The following is a 15,664-nucleotide window of genomic DNA, read 5'->3' as shown; positions in this document are numbered from 1 at the left end:
GGCAGATGACAGGTCTAGGAGGAGGACAGAGTAATGTCGCTTGGATTTGGCAGTTAGTAGGTCGTTGGTGATTTTAGTCATGGCAGTTTCAATGGAGTGGTGCGATCGGAAGCCAGATTGCAAGTGGTCAAACAGAGCAGGAGGAGAGGTGGGAGGACAGTTCAGAATGGACATGTTGTTCCAGTAGTTTTGAGGCGTAGGGTAGAAGTGATATGGGGCGATAGCTAGACAGAGAGGATAGGTCAAGGGATGGCTTTTTGAGGATGGGTGTGATCGAGGCATGTTTGAAGCATGAGGGGAAGACACCAGTTGTTAGTGACAGGTTGAAGAGGTGGGTTAGGGTTGGGATGAGGATTGTGTTAAGGTTAGGGATGAGATGGGACAGGATTGGGTCAAGATCACAGGTGGTGAGGCATGATTTGGAGAGTAAAGAGAAAAGTTGATCTTCCATAATGGTGGAGAAGCTGATTTTGGAGGAGGAGGGGCTGTGGGGACTTTAGGCAAAAGCATTGTTTGTTGGTGTCAATCTTCTGCTTGAAGAACGAGGCAAAGTCTTCGGCTGAGAGGAGAGGGAGGAGGAGCTGGGGGACGGAGGAGAGAATTGAAAGTTTTGAATAGCTGTTTAGGGTTGTGAGACAGGGAGGATATGAGAGATGAGAAATAGGTTTGTTTTGCAGCAGTAAGTGTGGACTTGAAAGAAGTGAGGGACTGTTTGAATACGATGAAGTGCTCGTTGGAGTGGGACCTTTTCTCAGCAACCCTGGAGGCCCTTCGCAGTTCTTTAGTCAGGTTGGTGTGCTAGGGTTGCCTGTTGATTGTGCGAGCTGTGGTATGTGTGGGAGGGGGCGACTGAATTGAGAGCTGCAGCTGTGGTGTTATATAAAACGGCAGCAGCATCTGCATCCTGCAATGAATTGTTATTTTTTTCTCAGATTTTTACATTTAAAGGGAACCTGTCATGTGATTCGCGCTGCCAGAACCATGGGCAGCATGAAACAGGGACAGGCTCCGTCATTACAAAATACCGTTGTTTTACTCTGAATTGCTCTGGTGTTTAAGAGAAAATTTACTTGAAATAGGGGGTACAAACCAAGGCGGGTCCCCATTGGCTTCTTGCCCGGCTCTGCATGATTGACAAGTCTCTCTTTATGTGCTGGTAATCTCCGTCACTTTGTTCCTGGGCCTCCATTTAACATATCTTTTTTCTGAAATGCTGAAGAGTGACACGTGCATATCTGTAATGATGAAGCCTAGCTGATCCCTGACTCCATGCCATCCATGGTTAGGGCAGCGTGAATCACATGACCGGTTCCCTTTAATTTTCCTTTCTGGCACTACATGTCTACGTGTTTGCACTTACTTGACCTTTTAGTAATGTGGGTAAATAAGAAGCTACATAGAAAGTAGTTTTTGCGTCTTAGGTGTGGTGTAAATGTGTATGCTAGGGCCGTCATTGTGGTCACTGTGCTTGCTTTGGCTGTGGTTTTTGAGCGCAGTTCTCAGGTTACATGAGGTCTGTGGAGACATATGGGCTAATGCACCTGACTGCGGCCCCTATTAACATGACTCTGCTCTGCGACTTGTTGTGCTGCCATATGCTGCTTTGCTGTAAATGAGCAGGTATGTACAAGGCCGTCCAGATGTACTAGGGAAAAGGATATTTGCTGCATAATCTTGACCTTGCTGGGAAATGGCAGACTTCTGCCACAGCGTAATGCAAGGATATTGCAAGGTTAAATATAGACAGAGGAAAGCATTAAGCTGCGATCCAGAACAAAATCTCATCACTTTGCAGCAACAGAGATGTTGTTTTCCCATAGAAATGGAAGGTAGAGCAGTGTGCCTTGGGGGCTCACTTACTGACTATGACTATCATATTCTACCTCTTCTACACAAATGTTTGCATTCATTGCAGGAAAAATATATATCTTTGTACCATGTCATTGCAGAAATTTTACCTAAATAGACTTAACATAATAATTTAATTAGTCCAACTAGCGACTTTAAAGCAGACCTGCCACCAGATTTCACAATACAGACTGCTTATATTATAGATCTCTTACAGCTGATGAGACTGGTGTGCTTACTTTGAAAAGCCATGTTGGAATGGAATACATACTATATGTAGTAGATGTGCCTTGGTTTGGATTCACACCCTGGACCTCAGTGCTTTACGAGTTGGCAAAACTTCCATCCCATGATCAGTGATGTAATGTATTTGGACAAATCCTGCTCTTTATATCCCTCCAGTAGACAGAGTAGAAACAAAGAAATGTCCCACACCTTAAAATGGTGAGCTCTCTCGTAACTTGTAAAAGATGGGTTAAAGAAACTCCCCTTTTAATGTTTGAAAACGTAATAACGTGACCACCCTGTCGTTTCATTAAACACTTCTAGTTCTAAAAGGTAAACTACAGTATATAAATGATCTGTGTAGTAATTGAGGTGATAGAAGCTCCTTTGGTGGGACTGTGACCCAGGGACAGACCTACTTTTGGTGCAGGATGTACGGCCGCACTGGGGCCCAGGAGGTAAGAGGGCCCACTTCCACCTCCAAAGCAGCACATAAAGGGGTGCATTATGATGAACTTCTGGATTGTAAAGTGCGCACATACTGTTTTTGCATAAGTCCCTCATCTGTCTGTGTTTCCCTTTCAGTGTAATGCCCATCTGCACCCAGCAATTCTAGTGTTTGTTTTGTGAGGAGAAGGACTCTTCGACTGGGTTTCAATGTGGTCAACCACAATTTGATTTAACTATCTCATCTGCCAATGCCCTATACAACCAGAATTCATCAGGCTTGCTTGTGTAATATCGACAGCTGTAAAGGCCTACACTACTCTGGCTTACTGAGGTGCATCCTGATAATGTTATGGTCAGATGTGTAGTGCCCAGTAATACTTTACAGTGCCGCACATCATGTCATCCTCTTTTTTTGCTCTTGGTCAGGTGTGTAGTGCCCAGTAATACTTTACAGTGCCGCACATAATGTCATCCTTTTTTTTTGTTCTTGGTCAGGTGTGTAGTGCCCAGTAATACTTTACAGTGCCGCACATCATGTCATCCTCTTTTTTTGCTCTTGGTCAGGTGTGTAGTGCCCAGTAATACTTTACAGTGCCACACATCATGTCATCCTCTTTTTTTGCTCTTGGTCAGGTGTGTAGTGCCCAGTAATACTTTACAGTGCCGCACATAATGTCATCCTCTTTTTTTGTTCTTGGTCAGGTGTGTAGTGCCCAGTAATACTTTACAGTGCTGCACATAATGTCATCCTCTTTTTTTGTTCTTGGTCAGGTGTGTAGTGCCCAGTAATACTTTACAGTGCCGCACATAATGTCATCCTCTTTTTTTGTTCTTGGTCAGGTGTGTAGTGCCCAGTAATACTTTACAGTGCCGCACATCATGTCATCCTCTTTTTTTGCTCTTGGTCAGGTGTGTAGTGCCCAGTAATACTTTACAGTGCCGCACATAATGTCATCCTCTTTTTTGCTCTTGGTCAGGTGTGTAGTGCCCAGTAATACTTTACAGTGCCGCACATAATATCATCCTCTTTTTTTGCTCTTGGTCAGGTGTGTAGTGCCCAGTAATACTTTACAGTGCCGCACATCATGTCATCCTCTTTTTTTGCTCTTGGTCAGGTGTGTAGTGCCCAGTAATACTTTACAGTGCCGCACATAATATCATCCTCTTTTTTTGCTCTTGGTCAGGTGTGTAGTGCCCAGTAATACTTTACAGTGCTGCACATAATGTCATCCTCTTTTTTTGCTCTTGGTCAGGTGTGTAGTGCCCAGTAATACTTTACAGTGCCGCACATCATGTCATCCTCTTTTTTTGCTCTATGACGATCTGTCTTTGAAACACCAGAAGTTAACAGCCTCACAGAAAATAAATTATTCATCCTAATGATCCAGAACAAGGTGAGGAAGATCTCGGGGACAACTACAGGCTGTATATTTGCAGACTTTTCTCTGAACAGCTAATGGGACCCTACTACCACCTCCTCCAGCTGTGACATTGTGTGGACCCAGGAAACAGAATGATGTTAATGCATGAGCCCCTGAAGCCTCAGCCACAGTATTGATTAGGACGAGGATCCCTGTCCTGCTCCGTGGAAGTGACAGTAACGTGTTTGCTCTGAATGCATAGGCCTGTAGAAAACGTTGGCGCCATGTAAATAAATAATGATGATAATGGCTTCTCTCAGAGACACACGTACTTCTGTCAGCCGGAGATCGGGGGTGAGTCATTTTCATATAACGTTGCCTCTTCTCTGTGTCGCTCTGTTCCCCCCTGAGGACGCTCGCTTCTATTTTTACACTAGTGACACATGTAGGAGCTGGGCTTCTGCTGTCCCCTTCTGTGATGAGGAGGCCAATGCTAAGATTTACCAGATTTCTCATGTTCATATTTCGGGGTCTCTAGCACATGACTTCTTAGATTAGCTGTACAGAAATGTCCCTCAGAAGGGGACGTCACTCAGGCCTCACTTCAGAAGGGGACGTCACTCAGGCCTCACTTCAGAAGGGGACGTCACTCAGGTCTCACTTCAGAAGGGGACGTCACTCAGGCCTCACTTCAGAAGGGGACGTCACTCAGGCCTCACTTCAGAAGGGGACGTCACTCAGGCCTCACTTCAGAAGGGGACGTCACTCAGGTCTCACTTCAGAAGGGGACGTCACTCAGGCCTCACTTCAGAAGGGGACGTCACTCAGGCCTCACTTCAGAAGGGGACGTCACTCAGGTCTCACTTCAGAAGGGGACGTCACTCAGGCCTCACTTCAGAAGGGGACGTCACTCAGGCCTCACTTCAGAAGGGGACGTCACTCAGGCCTCACTTCAGAAGGGGACGTCACTCAGGCCTCACTTCAGAAGGGGACGTCACTCAGGCCTCACTTCAGAAGGGGACGTCACTCAGGCCTCACTTCAGAAGGGGACGTCACTCAGGCCTCACTTCAGAAGGGGACGTCACTCAGGCCTCACTTCAGAAGGGGACGTCACTCAGGCCTCACTTCAGAAGGGGACGTCACTCAGGCCTCACTTCTGCTTTCTTACCTCACCAGTTTCATTGGTTTCCTCAGCTGGGAATCTAGATAAGAAGCGGAAATAATGACTCTATTGAAAGAGCAACTTTCTCTTGCACATTTTATTTGTTCATGTTCTCACACCAGCAAAGCAGATTTCCCAAGGATTCCCAGCGTGAACGTAACACGTTTATTTTCTGCCAGCTGATCCGTCTAGAGTCTATAGTAGAAGTCTGTATATTTTATTAGTGTTGGCTTCATTTCTTTGCTGAGAGCTGCATAGGACACAAGTGTGCAATGAATGTCTCTTCTCCCCCTCCCCCGCTACGTGACTGCTGCATTGCCCCTCACTCCTCTGCTCTGTAGGTGGATGCTATTTCTGTCCCTTGCTGTATTACCCATCTAACAATCAATCCCATTGCCTGCCATCCCGGCCTAGAGGAGCCGTCTGAGGCACTCTGCAGTCACCTGGGACAATTTCCTCTCTTCCTTTGTTTCATGACCTAATTGGTCCAGCTGTCAACTGGGTCCAGGTATTAACCCTCTGGATACCAGTGCGATGCAAAGAGATGGGAAACCACCCACACCTCTTTTGTGTCTTATATGCTCAGATCTTGTATTTTGCTTTGGATACAAGATGTCAGCATTTATTTATGAAAAGAAACATCTTCAGGTGAAGCTACATTCTCTATAAGTATCTGAGCAACTTAATAACACTTGTACTGTAGTGCCATCTCCATTGAGGTAAGTGCGGTGCATGGCAGGTATCGTGCAGCATTAGTGCCGGGCTGGGGTACATGGGGCCCACCAGCAACACCGCCATTGGGGCCAAGGCCATCAGCTACCTGCAAGTATCACATCACCTTCACTGACTAATTTACCTTTGCTGCTATAGAATAATAATTGGGTAGCTTGTTGTCTGACTGATGCAATTCTGCCTTTGTCTGTATATAATATGGTACACTACTGCTCGTATAGGGGGACGGGGGCCCCCGGGGATTCAACTGTCCCCTGTGGGCCAGTCTGAGCCGGTGCAGTGTACAGGAGGCCATTACATAGGACCCCTGAGATATGGCAGTAGGAACCGGAGGATCACATCAATAAGTACAAGAAGTATGGTGTTCCTCTATGACTTCAGATAGTCACAGAGAGTAAGCTGCTGCTGGAGGCTCGGGATTATTCCGTTTATTGGGCACATACCATATAAGATAGTGATGCTCTGTGCTGCTTGTAGGAAGCAGTTGCCTCCACTGTACATGCCTCCACTGTGGATATCCCTGTATTTGGCTTAGTAGAGCCATCTCTACCATAACCGGATAAGATGACAAGGCTGGTGATTCTCGCTGTCGAGTCTCTTGTATTTTGTGCCTAATAATTGAATAATTAAGGGCGCGTGTTGGCGGAGTGTTTGTACTAGTGGCATCTGTTATTACTTACTGTATTACTACACATAGATATAGTTACTTGGCATTGCAATAGTTAAAGTGATAGTGACTTGTAGCCATGGCCGCCCCCAGTCACTGATCTGGTCTGGAAGGGGCACTATGTGACCTCCTGTAAAGGCCCCTTTTCTGCCTGTGCCACATCTATTTATACTTACGATGGAAAGGAAAGGTTTGGTTTCATGTAGCAACAGTGCAAGTTAATCAGCCATATGGTGTGGAGAGGAGCTGCTGCACACCCAGCTCTACATCACCCAGCTTGCAGCTTCTGTGAGCTGGGAGGGGGAGGGGAGAAGTGTAGTGTGACCCCCACCCCCTCCTTCTCTTTTGTACTAAGCAGCTTTAACTCATTCCTGACATACTAATTACCAACATCAACAGAAAGCAGTGCCATGTCTAACCAGACAGGAGTGAGACCTCTCACTATACAACACATGGCGTGTCTGCTGGGTGTGCAGAAGCTACACTACATGGTGGCTCACATGTAATGGGGCAAACTGATGCAACCTTTCCACAGGTAACATACACCTGCAAACACCTGTCATGGTCACCTGTTGTGGTGCCGGCATCCTGCCTAGTTACGACAGGAGATGCATGAGGCTTAATGTGGACCTGACACCAGGACTCACAATGCATCATTAAATAGATCACATAGATGTACTCACTTTATAAACTCGTGGAATAACTGAGCAATCCTCCAGTACAGTGACCATTATGCCGGAGCTGGACTCCTAAAGCGCCCCCTTTATTATTAGGCAGGAACCTGTCACTGAGGTCACAAGCCTGAGCCCATGCTCTGTGTTTTGGCATAATATTCTTTACCTCCAAGTATCATGTTAGTAACCACCACAACTGCAGACTTTGTTGAACATGTCTAAGTATATGTGTATCCAAGTATATGCGTATCCTAGTTTATTAAAGAAGCACGCCACCAAACTTTTTTTTATTGCCTAAATCTGTGTTTATGTAGTGTAAGTAAATTTCCCATCTTACAGCGCTGCTTCGGTCCAATTCTCACTCACATGCCTGAGATTCTGATTCACTGGATCACACTGGGGTCTTCTATATGTGACCCAGCAATGGCTTTTACAATGTAAGCCTATGGAGAATCAGAACGAGTCTCAGAACCAGGATCCATAGACTTGCATTGTAAAAGAGACTCCCAGCTCACACGTAGGGAGCGAATTTCACAGAATTTTTGTGCGACGGGGAGTTGCGCAAAAATGTTGTGACTTTTGACGTTTTCTTGCCTGTTTGAAGCAGCTTCCCCAAAGCGGAATGGGAGGGGGTGGTACACCTACTCATCAAAAGTGGCGGCGTTTCTTACCCCAGAGATGCTACCCCAGTCTCTGACAGTGAGAAAATGCTTTAATGAATTCTGCACATCATACTTCAGCGAGCCTTTCATTAAGACTTGCGTGTGCAATACCAGGTTTATGGAATTGGCCCCATAGAGCGCAGTGTAATCTAGCAGATTAGAATTACATTCACATGAGTAAGAAGAGGAGCTGAGCTGCGCTGGAAACCAGGAGAAACATCAATCGGTGAGTATATTATCGCATTGACATTTACACAGATTTAGACAATAAAAAGATTTGTGGGAAAGCTTCTTTAAAAGGGAACCTGTAACGTGAAAAAAAACACTTAACCTGCAGATATAGGGTTAATCGCAGTCTGAACTGCCCAGCGCCCCGCACTGAGAGCCCCGCTGACAGGAGGAAATTAACTTCATTCCTCCTGGCAGTGTTCAATGTTCAGTGACTGCTCTGCTTTTAGAGAGTGGCAGCTGTAACCGCTGTCCTCAGACTGACAGCACGCTCAGCATTAGGGCCGGCTCTCAGTGCGGGCACCAGGCAGGTTCAGAACACTATTAACCTGCAGATTAACCCTATATCTGCAGGTTAATAGCGTTTTTTCATGTGACAGATTCCCTTTAAAGAAACCACATATAGAAAGTCGCATATCACATACGGCATCTGACTGAGCATTTTTCTGTGTTTTTTTTTTTCTTCTTTTTTTCAGTAGCTTTCATTCTCTATCTTGTTTTTTTTTTATCTTGTAAAGTAAGAGTGTAGTGCTCTCCACTTACGATGCTGAAGTTGGCACATAACCTAACCACTGAAAACCCACAAAAGAGCTACAATATGACAGCAGATCTGAACTGCTTTTCTCAAAAACTCATCAGGATTTGCTTTTAGATAAAGTTGTGTAGGGACCTATAAATGGGATATCCAGATATTATAGTTTTGTTTTCCTTGTTCTCATTGGAAAGTGCACATTTTAGATTTAGGACACGGCCCCACTATCAGTATTTGGTCAGTATTTTTTCTCAGGAGTGGGTGATAAATGCAGAATTGGTGACTTGTTTCTATTATACCTTTTCTCTGATTGTTCCTCACCTGGTTTTGGCTCCCACTCCCGAGAAAAAATACTGAACGAATACTGACCAAATACTGACAGTGGGGCCGTGGCCTTAGACTAAAGGCAGCAAAAACACACCTATAGAAACAAGGTGTGAAGAAACGTTTGAATCAAGACAGAACCTTAGATTCCCCAAAGTCTCCCCCTTTTTACATTGATGACAGCTTTAGGTTATGTGCCCACGTTGCATTTATGCAGCAGAAAATTTCTGCTGCATAAATGAAAGTCCTCTCCCGGAAAAACGCATGCGGAATTCCGCACGCGTTTATCGCGCATTTTTCGCGCGTTTATCACGCGTTTTCCACATGCGGAATTGCCTTGCGTTTTTTATGCATTGGACAAAGGCAATTCCGCTTGCGGAAACGCAAAATTAAATGACATGCTGCGGATTTTTGAACGCGGCATAAACGCTGCGGAAAAATCCGCAGCATGTGCATAGAACTTGCGGAATCCCATTGGGGACCATGGGGTGCGGATATACATGCGTTTTTCAAGCGTTTACGCTGCGGAAATTCCGCAGCATATACGCTTGAAAAATGCTACGTGGGCACACAGCCTTAGAATTCTCTCCAGAAGCTTATTCAGGCATCACCTGGAATGGCTTCTAACAGTCTTGAAGTAGTTCCCAGAGGTGCTGAGCACTTGCTGGCTGCTTTGACTTCACTCTGGGGTCCAACTCGTCCCAAACCATATCAATTGTGTTGAGGTTGGGTGATTGTGGAGGCCATGTCCTCTGATGGAGCCTCTCCTTCTTCATCACATGACCCTTGCATAGCCTGGAGATGTTTTGGGCCATTGTCCAATTGCAACACAAATTATTTTCTCACTAAGTGTCCATTTACACAGACCAATCAGCAGTCGTTTGAATGCCTATTTACACAAGCAGACCAAAGCGAGCGATGTGTATGTACTGAACGATCAGTAATATAACACTTCTTACACAGGACGATGCACACTGAGCCATTAGTAATATATTGCTCAGTGCACATAGACTGCCATGGTTCTCCGCAGTGAGTCCAGCTCACACAGGACGATGCACACTGAGCCATTAGTAATATATTGCTCAGTGCATATAGACTGCCATGGTTCTCCACAGTGAGTCCAGCTTACACAGGACGATGCACACTGAGCCATTAGTAGTATATTGCTCAGTGCACATAGACTGCCATGGTTCTCCGCAGTGAGTCCAGCTTACACAGGACGATGCACACTGAGCCATTAGTAATATATTGCTCAGTGCACATAGACTGCCATGGTTCTCCGCAGTGAGTCCAGCTTACACAGGACGATGCACCCTGAGCCATTAGTAATATATTGCTCAGTGCACATAGACTGCCATGGTTCTCCGCAGTGTGAGTCCAGCTCACACAGGACGATGCACACTGAGCCATTAGTAATATATTGCTCAGTGCACATAGACTGCCATGGTTCTCCACAGTGTGAGTCCAGCTCACACAGGACAGTGCACACTGAGCCATTAGTAATATATTGCTCAGTGCACATAGACTGCCATGGTTCTCCGCAGTGAGTCCAGCTTACACAGGAAGATGCCATTAGTAATATATTGCTCAGGGCACATAGACTGCCATGGTTCTCCGCAGTGAGTCCAGCTTACACAGGATGATGCACACTGAGCCCTCTGTAATATATTGATCAGTGCACATAGACTTCCATGGTTTTTCGCAGTAAGTCCAGCTTACACAGGACGATGCGCACTGAGCCATTAGTAATATATTGCTCAGGGCACATAGACTGCCATGGTTCTCCGCAGTGAGTCCAGCTTACACAGGACGATGCGCACTGAGCCATTAGTAATATATTGCTCAGTGCACATAGACTGCCACGGTTCTCCACAGTGAGTCCTGCTTACACAGGACGATGCACACTGAGCCATTAGTAATATATTGCTCAGTGCACATAGACTGCCACGGTTCTCCGCAGTGAGTCCAGCATACACAGGACGATGCACACTGAGCCATCTGTAATATATTGCTCAGTACACATAGACTGCCATGGTTCTCCACAGTGAGTCCAGCTTACACAGGACGATGCACACTGAGCCATTAGTAATATATTGCTCAGTGCACATAGACTGCCACGGTTCTCCGCAGTGAGTCCATCTTACACAGGACGATGCACACTGAGCCATTAGTAATATATTCCTCAGTGCACATAGACTGCCATGGTTCTCCGCAGTGAGTCCAGCTTACACAGGAAGATGCCATTAGTAATATATTGCTCAGGGCACATAGACTGCCATGGTTCTCCGCAGTGAGTCCAGCTTACACAGGATGATGCACACTGAGCCATTAGTAATATATTCCTCAGTGCACATAGACTGCCATGGTTCTCCGCAGTGAGTCCAGCTTACACATGATGATGCACACTGAGCCCTCTGTAATATATTGATCAGTGCACATAGACTTCCATGGTTTTCCGCAGTAAGTCCAGCTTACACAGGACGATGCACACTGAGCCATTAGTAATATATTGCTCACTGCACATAGACTGCCATGGTTCTCCACAGTGTGAGTCCAGCTTACAAAGGACAATGCACCCTGAGCCATCAGTAATATATTGCTCAGTGCACTTAGACTGCTATGGTTCTCCGCAGTGAGTCCAGCATACACAGGACGATGCACACTGAGCCATCTGTAATATGTTGCTCAGTACACATAGACTGCCATGGTTCTCCACAGTGAGTCCAGCTTACACAGGACGATGCACACTGAGCCATTAGTAATATATTGCTCAGTGCACATAGACTGCCACGGTTCTCCGCAGTGAGTCCAGCTTACACAGGACGATGCACACTGAGCCATTAGTAATATATTGCTCAGTGCACATAGACTGCCATGGTTCTCCACAGTGAGTCCAGCTTACACAGGACGATGCACACTGAGCCATTAGTAATATGTTGCTCAGTGCACATAGACTGCCATGGTTCTCCGCAGTGAGTGCAGCTTACACAGGACGATGCACCCTGAGCCATTAGTAATATATTGCTCAGTGCACATAGACTGCCATGGTTCTCCGCAGTGAGCCCAGCTTACTCAGGACGATGCACACTGAGCCATTAGTAATATATTGCTCAGTGCACATAGACTGCCATGGTTCTCCACAGTGTGAGTCCAGCTCACACAGGACGATGCACACTGAGCCATTAGTAATATAACACTTAGTGCACATAGACTGCCATGGTTCTCCACAGTGAGTCCAGCTCACACAAGACGATGCACCCTGAGCCATTAGTAATATATTGCTCAGTGCACATAGACTGCCATGGTTCTCCGCAGTGAGTCCAGCTCACACAAGACGATGCACCCTGAGCCATTAGTAATATATTGCTCAGTGCACATAGACTGCCATGGTTCTCCGCAGTGAGTCCAGCTCACACAAGACGATGCACCCTGAGCCATTAGTAATATATTGCTCAGTGCACATAGACTGCCATGGTTCTCCGCAGTGAGTCCAGCTCACACAAGACGATGCACCCTGAGCCATTAGTAATATATTGCTCAGTGCACATAGACTGCCATGGTTCTCCGCAGTGAGTCCAGCTTACACAGGACGATACACACTGAGCCATTAGTAATATATTGCTCAGTGCACATAGACTGCCATGGTTCTCCGCAGTGAGTCCAGCTTACACAGGACGATGCACACTGAGCCATTAGTAATATATTGCTCAGTGCACATAGACTGCCATGGTTCTCCGCAGTGAGTCCATCTTACACAGGACGATGCACCCTGAGCCATTAGTAATATATTGCTCAGTGCACATAGACTGCCATGGTTCTCCACAGTGAGTCCAGCTCACACAAGACGATGCACCCTGAGCCATTAGTAATATATTGCTCAGTGCACATAGACTGCCATGGTTCTCCGCAGTGAGTCCAGCTCACACAAGACGATGCACCCTGAGCCATTAGTAATATATTGCTCAGTGCACATAGACTGCCATGGTTCTCCGCAGTGAGTCCAGCTCACACAAGACGATGCACCCTGAGCCATTAGTAATATATTGCTCAGTGCACATAGACTGCCATGGTTCTCCGCAGTGAGTCCAGCTTACACAGGACGATGCACACTGAGCCATTAGTAATATATTGCTCAGTGCACATAGACTGCCATGGTTCTTCGCAGTGAGTCCATCTTACACAGGACGATGCACACTGAGCCATTAGTAATATATTGCTCAGTGCACATAGACTGCCATGGTTCTCCACAGTGAGTACAGCTTACACAGGACGATGCACACTGAGCCATTAGTAATATATTGCTCAGTGCACATAGACTGCCATGGTTCTCCGCAGTGAGTCCAGCTTACACAGGACAATACACCCTGAGTCATTAGTAATATATTGCTCAGTGCACATAGACTGCCATGGTTCTCCACAGTGAGTCCAGCTTACACAGGACGATGCCATTAGTAATATATTGCTCAGTGCACATAGACTGCCATGGTTCTCCACAGTGAGTCCAGCTTGCACAGGACGATGCACCCTGAGCCATTAGTAATATATTGCTCAGTGCACATAGACTGCCATGGTTCTCCAGAGTGAGTCCAGCTTACACAGGACGATGCACACTGAGCCATTAGTAATATATTGCTCAGTGCACATAGACTGCCATGGTTCTCCGCAGTGAGTCCAGCTTACACAGGACGATGCACCCTGAGCCATTAGTAATATATTGCTCAGTGCACATAGATTGCCATGGTTTTTCGCAGTGAGTCCAGCTTACTCAGGACGATGCACACTGAGTCATCAGTAATATATTTCTCAGTGCACATAGACTGCCATGGTTCTCCACAGTGAGTCCAGCTTACACAGGACGATTCATTGCCGAGAACCATGATCTTTTGAGCTGCGCAAAAGATCATTTTAACAGATGAACAGCAGCCTATTTACATGGCAAGATAATGGAGAAGCCAACATTTTTAACAGTAGTTCACAATTAATTTGCAGTGTAAGTACCCCTTTAGTACAAGCCAGATGGGATGGCATGACATTGCAACATGATGTGGTAGGCATGCGGGGTAATTGTGATTTATTCCAAATTCAAGGCACAATGATGCACTATCATTTCTCATTACTTAGTTGAGTGGCTCTTGCGATATTCTGGCTTAGAACAGTTGTGGAATAGGGCTCAGCAGTGTGTGGAGCTGTGTACCAGCGCCGCCTCTGCAAAATACTCCTGATGGTCGCAAATACTTTCTGAAAGCCAGTGATTCCACAAATTATATGTTGATGAGGCGACCTGTTCATTGGAAGCCATTCCAGGTGATACCTGATGAAGCTGCTTGAGATAATTCCAAGGGGGTGTAAACCTGCCATCACAGTAAAAGGGTGGTACTTTGAGGAATCTAATGTTAACCACATATTCTGGATTGTTTCACATGTGTTTTTTACCCCTTGTTTCTATTTGTGAGCCTTCCTGGTTTTGCTGCCTTCAGTCTGACTCTACATTGTGCACATTTCAATAAGAACAAGAAAAACCATTGCATGAACAGGTGTGTCCAAACTTTTGTCCTGTACTATATATTTGTATTATATTGGGCCAGTTCTGCACATGTATAGGACAATCATTCAAAAGACTTAGGCAAAATACTGTTCTTTAATCAACTGCCAATGAGTAGCAAAGAAGTGGGAAATTCTGCGTAAGTGTCTGCTAGATGAAGCCATTGTAAAGTATGTACATGCTGTATTTTCATCTGATCCTTGTCTGTCAGGAAATGAAGGCAGCTGTGCCATCTAGTGGTAATTCTTGTTAATATCTTGTACTTTTCTCCCATTGCAGTTTTAGTGTTTGCTAATATATTGATAGGATTTAGCTGTAAATGCATTGCCTAGGAAGCTGCTTAGTAGACGCTTTATCCCATGTTCCTATCCTGGTCAATAATCAGATTTCTAAGGACTGTTAACACTCAGTTTCCGAATCCATTTCTTATTGCAGGCTGTGGGGGTTGACGACTGTATCTGCTCAGTGGCAATGATCTCCAATCCTCTTGCGTTAGACTACATCATTGTCATTGTTGCTGTCTTTCAGCCTGCAGGGGAGAGGCGGCAAGTGTGACACTATGGAGGCGTGCGCTCCCCAGTGTCTGCTCTGGTCCTGCTTGCCGTCTGTTTTATGTCTGCATGTGTCAAGCCCACATGTATCATGCTGAGCCTCAGCCTCTCTCCAACTCCACATGCCTTTTCTATTTATGTATTTTTGAGTAGAATACCATGGATGACCGTGGCACGCTATGCACACTCTGATGCAAGGTGCACAGAAGCCAGTTTAATAATGGTGTCTTTCCTCCTCTGGTCCTAGTAATAAGGATCCATGAATGATCATTCTGTTCCTAGCCATTACCGATTTCCAGGGTCGTAGTCAGGACTTGGTCCCCGGGTGGGGTGGGGCAAACACCCCCTAGTGGGCTTCTAACTCAAGTAACACTTGATTGTAATTGAGGAGGTGTACACTAATTATAGTGGCTCTAAACACCCCAAAGGGCACTTCAGTAGATAACTAAGCTTTCTGAATGAGTAAAAGCATATGCTGCTACATTACCTAAAGGAGCTGTCTAATCTTCTTTGGTAGGCTCTTGCGTGATTGACAGCATTGTTGCGTTGCCTGGCCCAAACTGTGCGCACTCTGATGTTGCAAGCAAAAGAGCGTGCGGGTCCTGAGCTACAGAGCAGAGCTTACAGACTCTGTAAAAAAAAAAAAAGTAAATTGCAAAGTTGCTAATTTTTAAAAGCACTTTGCAGTTTTAACCATTTACGATGA

General features: G+C 45.7%; 1 protein-coding gene across 10 annotated transcripts in view; it reads left to right on the top strand.

Annotated features, from left to right (window-relative positions):
* ZMIZ1 (zinc finger MIZ-type containing 1) overlaps window positions 1-15,664 on the top strand; it is a 479,207-nt gene that overhangs the window by 430,102 nt on the left and 33,441 nt on the right. Inside the window, exon 1 of one of the 10 annotated variants that reach the window (XM_073686027.1) lies at window positions 1,493-1,620. The exons of the other annotated variants lie outside the window; for them this stretch is intronic. The gene's annotated coding sequence lies outside the window, so the exon portion shown is untranslated. Of the gene's footprint in view, window positions 1-1,492; window positions 1,621-15,664 lie in introns of those variants that run through there. 10 annotated transcript variants of the gene reach the window in all.

This window comes from Phyllobates terribilis, unplaced genomic scaffold (assembly GCF_046119375.1).
Source record: "Phyllobates terribilis strain yellow unplaced genomic scaffold, ASM4611937v1 Scaffold_5__5_contigs__length_657084704, whole genome shotgun sequence".
In the NCBI taxonomy this organism is placed as follows: domain Eukaryota; kingdom Metazoa; phylum Chordata; class Amphibia; order Anura; family Dendrobatidae; genus Phyllobates; species Phyllobates terribilis.
This window is presented reverse-complemented; position numbering and strand designations above follow the sequence as displayed.